Here is a 12,985-nt window from a genome sequence, read left to right as displayed (position 1 = left end):
ACAGTCACTGCTAATAACGTGGTTTTACTTTTGACAGCATTCAACTCTGTAATTATGCTCTCATCAATGAAATTATGGGTACTTCCACTATTTATTAGAATTATAAGGTCTCTTTCCCGACAGTTCCCCTTAATCCTGATAGTATTGTAGGTATCATTTTCTATTAAGGCATTTAGTGATAGTCCAAATTCATCTATCGGGCTTATTTCTTTGCATTCATCCTGCACTGCGCCTTCTAGTTCCTTGATTCCCTTGTCCTCTACCCCTTTGATCATATGTAAATCTTTAGCACTACCCGAGCCTCTTCCTCTATTTAAATAAGCTATCTGAGTGAAGTTTTCCCCCTTCAATCCGATTTGGGCTAAAGACAGTAGATGGAGCATTACTTGTTACTCTTTCATTGTTGAATATAGTGCGACTGCGCTGCATTGATCTGGTCCTCTTGGTTAATGCATTGTTAGACTTTTCCTGCCACCTAGCATGTTCAAATGTCATTAACACATTTGAAGATTTCAAGATCTTCAGCATCGGTTTAATATCCTTCTTCAGCCTACTAATGAAGCTAGAAACGTAGTAGGATTCTGTTAAAGATGGATTAAGAGCACTCATCAATGATCTCAGCTCCTTAAATCATTTTATATAGTCATCCACACTCCTATCTTGGATCAGTTTGTTGAATTCTTCCACACTGTCTTCTCTACTGCCAAACCGTCTGCAAAGAGTTTGTGCAAATTCCTCCCAGTCGATCCAAGATTCATTCTCTCGTACTAATCCTTCGAACCACACATCTGTCTTGCCCTCCAAGTAATACGAGACCACTTCTATCCACTGGTGCGCAGTTATCATGTTAATCTTGAAATATTTTCTGCATTTTCACAACCATCCACGAGGATTCTCTACCCTTGGCAATGGTATGTTGTATCCCATCTTATGAGGTTCTTGCCCCATCATTTGATCACTTCTGAACTGATTCCTGTGTCATGGTGCGATTCTTTTAGCTGAGACGGGCATTCTTGTTTCTTTATCAGCTCCTGGAATAGCCAAAATGCCTTTGGAACTAGTTCCAATTTCCTTTCTCGCTGGTTGAGAAGCAATGAATTGTTAGATCTGTGTGGATATTGATTCCATCTGTAGGACTAGCTGATCAATCTTGGTGCCTTACTCCAGCCAACGTTCCTTACTTTCAACCATAGATTCATGTCATTCTAGGTGATGACTTTGTAGCTGATTCTCCAACTTTTTGCAGTTTTCATTTACTGCCTTGAGTTTATTGTCGTCTGCTATGCTTTGATACCAATTATTAAGTTTGGCTTAACAAAGACCGAAGAAATGGAAGAAACAGAGAGAAAAAGACTGAGATTTTAGAAGAATGAATTCTGTTATTACTTTTCATTTGTAAGACATCAACTTCTTCCATTATATATTAGTTAATATGCATTACGTGCTTACTAACAACTAACAAACTAACTAATTCCTAACTACCTCTCACGTGCTTACACCTGCTATTATTAACATCTAATAATTGTCACTGCTATACTTATTCTTAGCTATAACACAACTCCAAACAACCACGAAGGCAGTGTTTGGCTTGATGGCACTGGCATTATTTGGGTAAGAAGATTTTGTTGGTCCGACTTATGTTGTCGGATGGTGGCTGGAGCTTAGCTATGGAACCTCAACACTCTCTGTTTTCCTTTTTACTTGTCTACTAGGTTTTTATGTGTTTTGACGTGTAATAGAAGGGTAGTGTTTATAAATTACGTTTGATTAGTGTCTTTAAAGGGGAAAAAAACATACACAAAAAGGGTAGAAATGTGTTTGATTAGAAGGATGAATACAGAAAAATAAAATAAATTTATTTTTATGGTAGTTTTATAGTGAATTTTGATCCATCTAAACAAGAGATCTCTAACCAAACACTATCTAATAGTGTATCCTATGTCAATTTAAGGTTTTACATTTAAGATTTTTAAAAAATATATTTTTAAAGAGAAAAAAGTGCGTTAAACTGACAAGCTTAGTGTGTGTGACTAGGCTATTTGAATCAGACCCACGTACCTCTTTTTTATCTTTTTTTTATATATATATAACTAGAGGAATGTATTGAAAAACACCAAATTACGGCGGGAATAAGGAGATAAACATCTGCAAAGGCACGCAAATATAAAAAGGAACAGGGAGAAGAAGAATAGGCCAACAAACCACAAGAAAAACAGAGCAATAACCCTAATATGCACGATTGCCTCCGCATAGAAACAGAGCTGCCAAACTAAACTACCAAAACTAAAACAATCAGACCATCACCGACTATTTTAAAAGAATATAAGAGGTCTTTAAACCAAGCACCAACTAAATCAGTCATTGCCTCTTCTACTTTATGTGAGATATCCAAAATACCTATTTTGACCAACATACTATGAATGTTGATTTTGTTGATGATAGCTATCCAACAAAAAACCTCTACTTTAGATGGCACGATTCCACTTCAAATCTTAGCAAAGATGAAGATAGTGTCAATGGAGGGATTGGAGCTTAATAACCCACAAAAAGATTTAACTAAAGAATCTGTCTGTAGTGTTGTTTTTCCAAACTAGTTTATCCTCTACATCTTTGTCAAAGTGCAAAGAATAACATACATTTGATCTAATAAACCAATGTTTCTTCCTCGCAAAGGTCTAGTCCAGGAGAAGAATCAAAATCATTCATCACCATCCCACGTTCCCATCTGAGGCTTGCTTCTTTATCATTGGATAAACGGAAGAGGATAGGAAACTGTTCTGTCAAACTACCATTATCGATCTAAGCATCAAACCAAAATTTGATGATGAGGTGGATGGTGACGACAATGCAAGTTATGATGTGGTGCCTGAATTGGATGATGCCGCACTCGATATGTAAAAAATCAAGAAAATATGTAAAGTTTAAAAGGCAGAGTTGCCCCTCAATTTTTTTTAAGGCAAAAACTAAGAAAAATTTAGAGTTTGACGAGGATATAACGGGAATTCAAGCGGTGCATTGGGGGCGTCCTACGTCGGGTAGTGTTTGGATTGGTGGCGCTGGGATCACCTACGGAAGAAGATTAGGTTGGTCCTACTCGTGTTGTTAGAAGTTGGCTGGAGGTTAGCAGTTGAGCTACAACACACCCCCTCTCTGTTTTTTTTTTTTACCTTGTCTGCTAGGTTTTTATGAGTGTTAACTGGTAGGAGAAGGGGAGTGTTTATTAGAGTGCCCCCAAGTCGTTTATGTTTTCCATTTTATATATTTTCTTTATATATTTTTTAAGGAATAAAACAAGAGCTGGGCGAATTTGGGCTTCTTGATTTGTTTTCTTTTTTTATTGGAAAAAAAATTAGGTGATGGACCGATGATGTGGAGCTTTTTTTCGGGAGTATGACCATCCAGGCAGGAAGAGAGTTTTTCTGGAGGATTACGATGACACCATGGGGAATCTTGGCGTATCCTTGTTGTTTCCGGAGACAGAGGGATATGGAAATCAGAGTTATTGTTGTGGTTCATAGTGATCAAGTTGATAAGTCTTTTCCTTGGTGTCAACCTGCAGATGAATTAGGTGATGGGCTTCACGTCTCCTGAACACTCTATTTGGGCTCTCTAATGAAAATATAGGAGAAAAAGGAAAGGAAAGCTACAGTGTGCAAGCCCAACATGTTATGTTAGAAAACAGAAGGTTGCCGTCCTAGATCATCAAGGAGAAATAGTAGAGACTGATGGTGAAATTAGTGAGAATTCTATGGGCAGTGCTATTGTGATGGCAAACAACAGAATTTCGTGGTAGCGAACTGATCTAAAAGCAAGGACAAGGTAGAAGCTGAGGTGCATAAAACTTTGGCTGTAGGAGTGGAAATCTGTGTTCATAACAGCGATGGAGATTCTTCGGTGGCTGGACATATTTGGTAACAAGTAGCTAGAAAAGAAAGGGACTGAGACCGAACTACTAGATTCTTGAGAAAGGATTTCTAAGCCAAACGAACCTTTCTGTTGCCACCCATTGGCCTTACATTCTACACAAGTTATACCCCTCAACAATACGGTAAAATAGATTAGGGATGGCTTCAGCATTCCTAGCATAAGCAACAACACATCTTTCTAACCAACGTAAATTCTCCGCCTTAGCATCATACTGAGGGATAGATCAGTTTTTGCACTGTCCATTTTGAAATTTACTTTTGATGTGAGTTGGCTTTTGTTTGGTGACTACATTAATGTAATTCTTCATGCTGATCAGGAGAGTTGTCATCGTATGAACAGCAGGTCTGGTTTGTTTTCTTAGGAGAGTGATAAGCTGAGAGATTCTTGAAGCCTTGGCTGAGCATTTTTCTTGTTTTTTCATCTATGAGTTGGTTCTCGAGGATTTTTTTCACTTGACCTCAGAGTTTGCCAATTCTGATTGTTGAATTGACAGCATATCATAAGCTGTAGGTTTTCAACTTAATATATATATATATATATATATATATATATATATATATATATAATCTGTTTTATCAATTAGATACTAATGTGTATTGGGTTATAATAGTCATCTTAAATTCTGTAGTCACTCCTTTCATAATATGAACTGGAAAACTTATTATAAGAAAGCATATATGTTTACCATGGAGATATCTATTTAAACATAATAAAGTTCATAACTTTGATGTGTGGTGTAACACCTTCTCATCATATAGTTCAATTCAATTTTCGAATCATTTTCTTTTATTTATAGATCAAGAGAGAGTAGTTTCTAGTATCAACCATGTAATTTGAATGGGTTTGTTTAGAATTTTTTTTTTTTTTTTGTATTGTTTATATTATGTTGTGTTTTCTAGGAATATAAAATGAAAGTAACATTTCCAAAAATATGTTTGATAAATGAATACTATACTTTTAAAAAATTATGTTTTTGCTTAAAAAATACTACATCCCAAGATCAACTACTTTGCTTTTAGTTCAAAGCATGAGGTAAGCTTTTATCAATAACAGCATCTACTTATTATACCAAAGGAAAATACTCAATCCTTCTTTGCATTATATATCAACCATGTCAATACTCCAACATGACCTGCATAAAGATAGATTTTGTGGTGTTTAGAGAATAACTAGTATGATATTGTTAGTTACTTCTTTAATTTCACTTTCAAAAAAGAAACAGATACAAGAGAGAGAGAATAAAATTTATGACCCATTAAAAATGATAAATATATCTCCACATATAATTTCTTTTTTTTATTTGTATCTATTTGTTTCTTTAACGAAAACTTCTTAAAATAATTAATAGAAAATTACTAATTACTTTATGAGTATCATAAAATTACTCTCACGTCCACAACACACTTATGCGAGTTTCAATCCAAACATGTAATTTTTTCTTGTTTTATACTTTGGGCCTCCTTCTTTCAACTGTGTTTCTCCATAACAAATTATAAGAAATTGATAGTTAATTTGGCCACAAAATAATATAATTGAAAAGAAAAAAAATTAATGATTAGAAAAGAAATTCACAATGGATTACTGTGAAAAAGGTTTTAGCATATTGTTTAATTTGTAATATATATTCTTAGAAGGAAAGTAAAAAAATGTTAGTCATTTCTATGAGTGGCAATATAGGCATGTGTGTGTTACAAAACTACTCAATCCATTATACTAGGAAATAATAATATGATTACTTAACCAAAACAATCAATTCCGAGTTCATTGAGTTACCCTTATCAAACATTCTATTAATAAAATTACGTGCTGATTAATTAAAAAAAAAAACATTGCTCATACAATTAGACAATTACTTCTAATAAATTATAAGAAAACTGATTGCTTGTGATTTATCAGGTCTATGAGATTTCTTCAAGAATCAAAACTTGTGGCATAGCAAGTGAACAAAGGCAAAGTAAACAAGTTAGTAGTAGAATTGGACATGTACCTAATTCAGCTCTATCCACACGGATGTAAATCTCTTGCCCCACATCTGAAAACGTTCTTGTATCATTAACTCAAAAAAATTGGAGCAAGTTATGTAAAAATAAATCAAATTCAGGGGACTTTGTACATCATATTTTACTATAATCTATCTAAATAAAAAAAAAATTATATTCTCCACGTTCATGAGCAGCTCGCATAATTAAACCTAAACATATTACAATTCAAAGGAATAAGAAGACAAAAGATTCACTAAAAGGGCCAAAAAGTGACCTTACCTCTATTGTCAAAAATCTAAAAATATTGTCAAAAATCTAAAACTTAATTTTTCCCCCCCAACTTGATTAAGAGAAAAGATTATAAATGCTTAAATAGGTCAAAAACATATCTTTATAAGAAAAAAATATATATAATCCTAATCAACTGCTTTGTTTTTAGATAGAAGCATGTTGCAATAACATCTAATTATTGTATCATAGGCAAATAATTAGTCCTTGTATGTATTAATATTGTGTCACATCAATACTCCTAACATGTCATGTATGCAAATTAAAGTTAGTGATTTGATTGCTTATATGACCTGCATATCTTTATTTTTTTATAACATGTAGTGCCAATAACATATTTGTTACTTGTCATGTAAATATTAGTACTATACAACAAGTCTTGAAAGCTGCTTCAAGAATTTTAGCTTGCAATTTAATTAAATTATCTTATCTCAAAATAAACATATGCTTATTAATCATGTTCAATCGTCCCATCATATTGTCCATGACTTTAAAAGATAAGATTATATAATACTTATAAATGAGATGACCTAGATGATGTGAAATATTAACAACATTCATTATCATATGCAATATTTTCTTGATAATTTGTTCATAAAATTTTCATTTGGATCCTTCATAATCTTTTTAGAATTTATTTGAATCAACTAATTACCATCAATCTCAACCTAATTGGAGCAAATTTCATATATTTTCTCTTCTTTTTTTTCAATGGACCTTGTATCATATTTTACAATAGCCTCTCTATAACCAAAATTATACTAGGTTTGTTCACAAGAAACTAAAACTAATCAAATATTTTATTTTTTAATCATTTTTTTTCTTAAAAATAGATACATAAGGAGGGGGTAGTTTATTATAACAATCGATTGATTTGATGAACATGCTTATTTGAAATATTTGTTTTCTGATTAAATCTCATGTTGTGTTTGGACTAATATGCTATATATATTGTGTTGACTTGGAATATAAAATGAAAACACAACTAAACCTCTATAAATTAATATTTTTAGGACTATGAAAATTTGTTAGTTAATCAAGATATTATTTAATCGATAAATTAATAATTTATTAATTTATACATTAATTAATAAAAATTTAATTTATTAAGGTATTATTTATTTATTTCCAAAACATTGAAATTAATGCATATATCATGTATTGTTATGTATGAACACTATTTAATTTTCAAATTACGAGTTATTTATTGTATCAAAGGCAAATGATTAGTCATTGTCTGACTTAATATTATGTCATATCAATTTTCCTAGCATGACCACCATGTAATTAAAGTTAGTGACTTGATTGCTTATATAATCTTGCCTATCATAAATTTTTATCAAGATACTTTTTTTTTCCAAAACATTGAAATCAATGTATATATCATGTATTATTATATGTGAACATTGTTTAATTTTCAAGTCAAGAGTTGTTTATTGTATCATAGGCAGATAATTAGTCATTATCTTTATTAATATTGCATCATATCAATCCTCCTATCATGGCCTATATGCAAATCAAAGTTAATAACTTGATTGCTTATAAGCCAAGAACCCTTTCCATAGGATAAAAATCCATCCAAGTCTGGTGCTCTTAAAAAAGCTTCAAAATGGCCATTGTAATTTGTAGAAGGTGACAAGAATTGGGCTGGGAGGAATAGTGGATGCTCTTCAATAAATATATACCACATAAAATTATATACATCGTAGACCGGTATGCTTTTAAGCTTGCTTTGATTAGACAAAGAACCATACTAACCTCTTTAGCACCTCCATGCAGTGATGCAGATAAGGAATTCAAGAGTTGAATTCAAAGAAAAATACTACCATTTTTCTAATCAAAACTAGAAATGCATTAACAAAAATTTCTAGTCAACTCCGCAATTAAGTAAAAAAAAATTAAGTCAAAAGATCTTGTATTGTGTTTGGTTTGCCTTTTTTTTTTTTTTTTTAAAGGTATTTTGGGTTTAAGTATGTGGCAAACACTCCTTTGACCTATTTTGGGTAGTTTTATTTTAGAGAAATTTTTTTCTTACCAAACAAAGCCCTAAAAAATGATCCTTCTACAAGTATTGAACTTAAATTCTAGATTATGAGAAATTTGAGAGAGAAAAAATATTTAAAATCAAAACACAATATTGAAAAATAAAGTGAAGAAGAGTGTTAAATTATATCAAAACAATACATAATTAATCAACTCCAAACACCATGCTTCAACCTTTTTTATAGTGAATTTTAGGAATTAAATGATGATAGAATTCCTATTAATAGCTTTTATTACCCTTCATAAGTCAGAATTAAACATGAATATTTTTTTATTTAAATCATGTGACTTTTGAGCTAAAAAATCTATTTATGCTGAAAGAGTTTTGAAAAAAACTTATCAGATTCTTCTTTTTATGGGTAGGATAAAACAATGGGCTAGCTGGAAAAAATAATTCTTCATAGACCATATCCAAGTTCAAATTTAAATTGGCAAAAAATAATCTTTTATGACTCAAAAAATTATTTTCACAAAAGATTATTTTACAATGAACTCAAACCCACAATCAGGCCCGAGCCTGAAGTCGGGTCTAGCCGACGTGCACACACTTGTGGATTTAAGCTCAAAACCTATTTTTCCTAGAACTTCTCTCCTCTAAAAACTTGGATGCTCTTTGGATCTAACTTTAACTTTTTTACTATTCACTTTATAAACACAAATAAAAAAAAAAATTTATATGACAATAGAGTGCTTTTAAAAGGTTTTAGATTTCATCAAAACATATTAACCAAGAGTTCTTTGAGATTAATTTCTCATTCATCCATAATTTATTTAAATCATGTTAATGTTTCATACTAAAAGGTTAAATTTAACAAATTTTAATCCAAAAAGTAAGTGGATTCTATTTTTAATTTGACTTTAAATGTACATTAATCATGTTTTTAATTAAATTTTCAACAGTTAAAACATGTCATATCATTAAATAATTAAAAACAATGTCACCTCCTTAAACTCTCTCTCTCTCTCTCGCTTGGTTCCTTCCTCTTCACCTTTCTTGTTTCAACGAACTCTCTCTATTTATGTAAAAATGGTATAGGTGTTTTTATTTGATTTACAAACAATAGAAAGAAGAAATAGTTATCAATGAATTAGAATTAGGTACAATACTTTGACCAAGAAAAATGAGTTTTTATTAGTTTATAATTTTGTTTCGGTATAAAGAATGAAAACCAAGATTTGAAATTAAAGTTGTAAACTTTTAATGGATTTTCTTGTTGATTAATAAAAGGAGTAAATTAGGAGTTAGATCTGCTTTGGTTTTTTTGTTAAGTTTTTAAATATTTTAATTAAACACAATTAAATAGCATGATAATTTGTTTTGGTGAGATTCAAAGTCCAATTGACATAAAGGAAGTTTGTGTTGTTTTTCCTCTGTTTTTTCAATCTTGTTTCTTTTTTGAAAGAGATGGAGAGAAGAGTCGGTTGAAAAGGAGTATGATTTTTTATTAATAACATGACATTGTTTTTAATTATTTAACAATGCTCTACCGTTTTTATTAAGACGAAACTGTAATTTTAGAATTTGACTAGTTACAACATAAATACCATAAAATTTCTCTATTTCATAAACTCTAATCTTAAAGATATTATAATTTGAATGAGATATATGGTGCTTTCAGACATGGATATAAAAGAATTATGAAACATTTTTCAGGTAGGTGAAAGGTCAATTGCAGCTGCACCCTTTTTTTTTTTTTTAATAGTCGTGGGTGTCCGGGTCAGTTTACGCGCACCTTGATTAATCCCTCGAGACCTTAAAATTAACAATCATACAAGCCTCCAGTGGCCCTGAGATTTGTGACACTCGAAATGGTAACTTCTAGAAAACAAATCTAAAATCTGACCAGTTGAGTTACACCCCTCAGAATTATTACACTCATTTTCTTAATTAATAAATAAAGAATGAATTAAACTTGAATATTGCCTATAAATAAAAGGGATATAACGAGAGTGGAGAGACAGGAGAACTCATACCTACTTGTACTGAGGAGTACAAGAGAGACAAAGGTCGAGGGTGAATTAGTATAGCATCCAGGAAATCAAGTGCCTCCGCTTTTCAGACCAAGGAACTAAGGTTCTTTGCGTACTAGCAAGTTTTGTTTCGTTACTGTTCATGTTCCTTAATTTGTTCCATTAATGTTGCTTCCAAAGACAAAGAATAATTTCATGTATGATTAAATAAGTTGCCATGAGATTTTTTTAAATCGAACCCCAAGTACGGCAATACTGATTATTAACTTGCCTGTAATTTATTTTAGTACCTTTTCCTTCTGCTGCTTAATTTGAAGTTAATTTCATCACTAGTTAATTACAGTTGTTTATTTGTCACATGATCAGAAAACTTCAACAAATGGGAGAAAACGATCGATTAAAAAGCCCTTCAATTCCAATTGAAAAGCTGCGCCAAGATATTTTAATTATTATTCGAGATGACTTGGAGACTAGCTTTCGGTCTGAGCAGTGTATCTATGAAGTTCCTTCAGCACTTCGTGATCGAAAGGAAGATGCCTACACTCCTCGAGTAATCTCTATAGGCCCTATTCATCATTATAGCGAAAAATTGGTGGCTATGGAAATTCAGAAAGAATTTTGTAGACTGAGAGTGGAAAGGGAGCAAGAAGAACTTTTAAATATTATTTCAATATACTTTTAAATAAAAAATAATTTAAGAAAATCACTCCAACAATACCTAACAAGCTACAAAACAGTTAGAAATTTTTTATTTTACATATTCTTTTTTAAAAAAGAGCAAGCTGGTCTTACAAGCCCAGTATAGTTGGGCTTGGTGTGGTTGTTTAGTCCAGTACCCCCATATCCTTTTGCATTTAATATATTTTTTTTGTGATTCATTCTTTTTTTTTTTCTTTCTTTTTTATTGGGAAAAAAACTAGGTGACAGATAGATGATGTGGAGTATGAACAGGCAGGCAGGAAGAGATTTTTTCCGGAGGATTACGACTACACGATGGGAAATCTTGGCATGTCCTTGTTGTTTCCGGAGATAGAGGGATATGGATTAAGAAATCACAGTTCGAATTGAATAGGATTGTTGTGCTTAGAAGTGATCCAGTTGATGAATCTTTGCCTAGTCAGAACTGGGCCTTCACGTGTTCTGAACACTATTTGGGCTCTCTAATCTGAATGTAGGAGATATGGGAAAAGGCTCGGGTCTTGCCCTTCAAGGTCAGACTTGCTTTTAGGGTATCTGAAAAAGGAAGTTCACGCCGAGGAAAAAAAGTTATGTGGGAGTGTAAGAAGAAAAACATCAAATCAAAATTATTATTAAAAAAAAATCGATTCGAATCATGAGTTAATTTAATTTTTTATAAAATAAACTTAAGTTTTTTTTTTCAGTCTAAATTTATTTATATCCGAATCAATCAATCCCAAGTTAGTTTATAAAATTAATCCAAGTTTAATGAGTATAAAAAAGACTTTTCACCAATAAAGAAAAAATAATGTGCATCGTGCTAATAACTTTATTTTTAGAATATGTTAATTCATAAAGTTATAGTAATATTTTTCAGTATGATTCTGTGGTCACCATACAAAATTAAATTGAAGGTTTACTCCTTAAACTATGATTTGATTATGAAAAGACTTACTGATGTTATAGCATTATGCTAATTACTTTTGGGTTGAATCGGTGGTGATGTGATATGTGTCATGCTTTCAACCTCTAATAACTAAATTATCCAATGGCTGAAAAAGGATCATTCCTGACAAATTAAGATTTTGGGGGAAAACATAAAAAATATTTTATAATTTTAATAGTTTTGACATGTCTTCCACTTTATTGTCCTTCTTGTGGAAGCATGAAAATCAAGGGTGAGTAAAAAAATCAAAAAATCGATTAAACTGAGAAAAAAAATAATCGAAAAAACTGAATCGTAAAAAAAACTGATTAAACTGATTAGAAAAATTAAAAAACAAGTCGATTCGGTTCGGTTCGATTTTGGTTTTAAAAAGATAAAACCGAACCGATTGAAATAAAAAAATCAATTGTACTATAAATACTTACTTTTCAGCTTTTCCCTTCTCCTTTCTAAACCCTAGCCGCCACCCATGTTTCACAATCTTCATCTCTCAACGCAGCCCCACCCCCATCTTCACTCTCAACCTTTCTCGCCCATGTTTCTCGATCTTCATCTCTCAGCACAACCCCCCCTCCACCCCCCATCTTCATCTCTCATCTCTCAACCTTTCTCACAGCCTCGCCCCCTCAACATCTTCATCTCTCATCTCTCTCAACCTTTCTTTAAGGCTTTAAGCACAACCTCCCCTCCTCTCCCAAAATAGATCTGGTGAACGAACCATCATTATCTTTCATCTCTCAATCTTTTTATTGTTTTCTTTAAGCATAGTCGACTAAGCTCATGGATTAATAACCAAACAGCAGCTCTGGAGCCCCCCTCTCTTTAATCTTTATCTCTTAATTTTTGTCCCTGTTTACTTTTTTTTCTGATTTCTGTAAATCTATTATATATTCATTTTCTATATTTATTTACAAGGTTGTTGATTTGCTATAGTATGCTCATGTTGTGATTACTGTAATGAATGTTGTGAGAATTATTTTTTTTTTAATTTTCGTTTGACTCTTGTTCTCTCTGGCTTCCTGATTTTCAATTTCAGAAAACCTGCTCGATATGCTTGGCCAAGATGAAATCAGTTTTTTTCCGATTTTTCCTTTTAATTAACCGAACCGAACCGAAACTGGTTGGTTTAAACCAGTTTTGGTTCGGTTTT

The sequence above is a fragment of the Populus trichocarpa genome, chromosome 12, assembly GCF_000002775.5.
Source record: "Populus trichocarpa isolate Nisqually-1 chromosome 12, P.trichocarpa_v4.1, whole genome shotgun sequence".
Lineage (NCBI taxonomy): Eukaryota > Viridiplantae > Streptophyta > Magnoliopsida > Malpighiales > Salicaceae > Populus > Populus trichocarpa.
The sequence above is the reverse complement of the archived record's forward strand: the minus strand, read 5'-3'. Positions refer to the sequence as shown.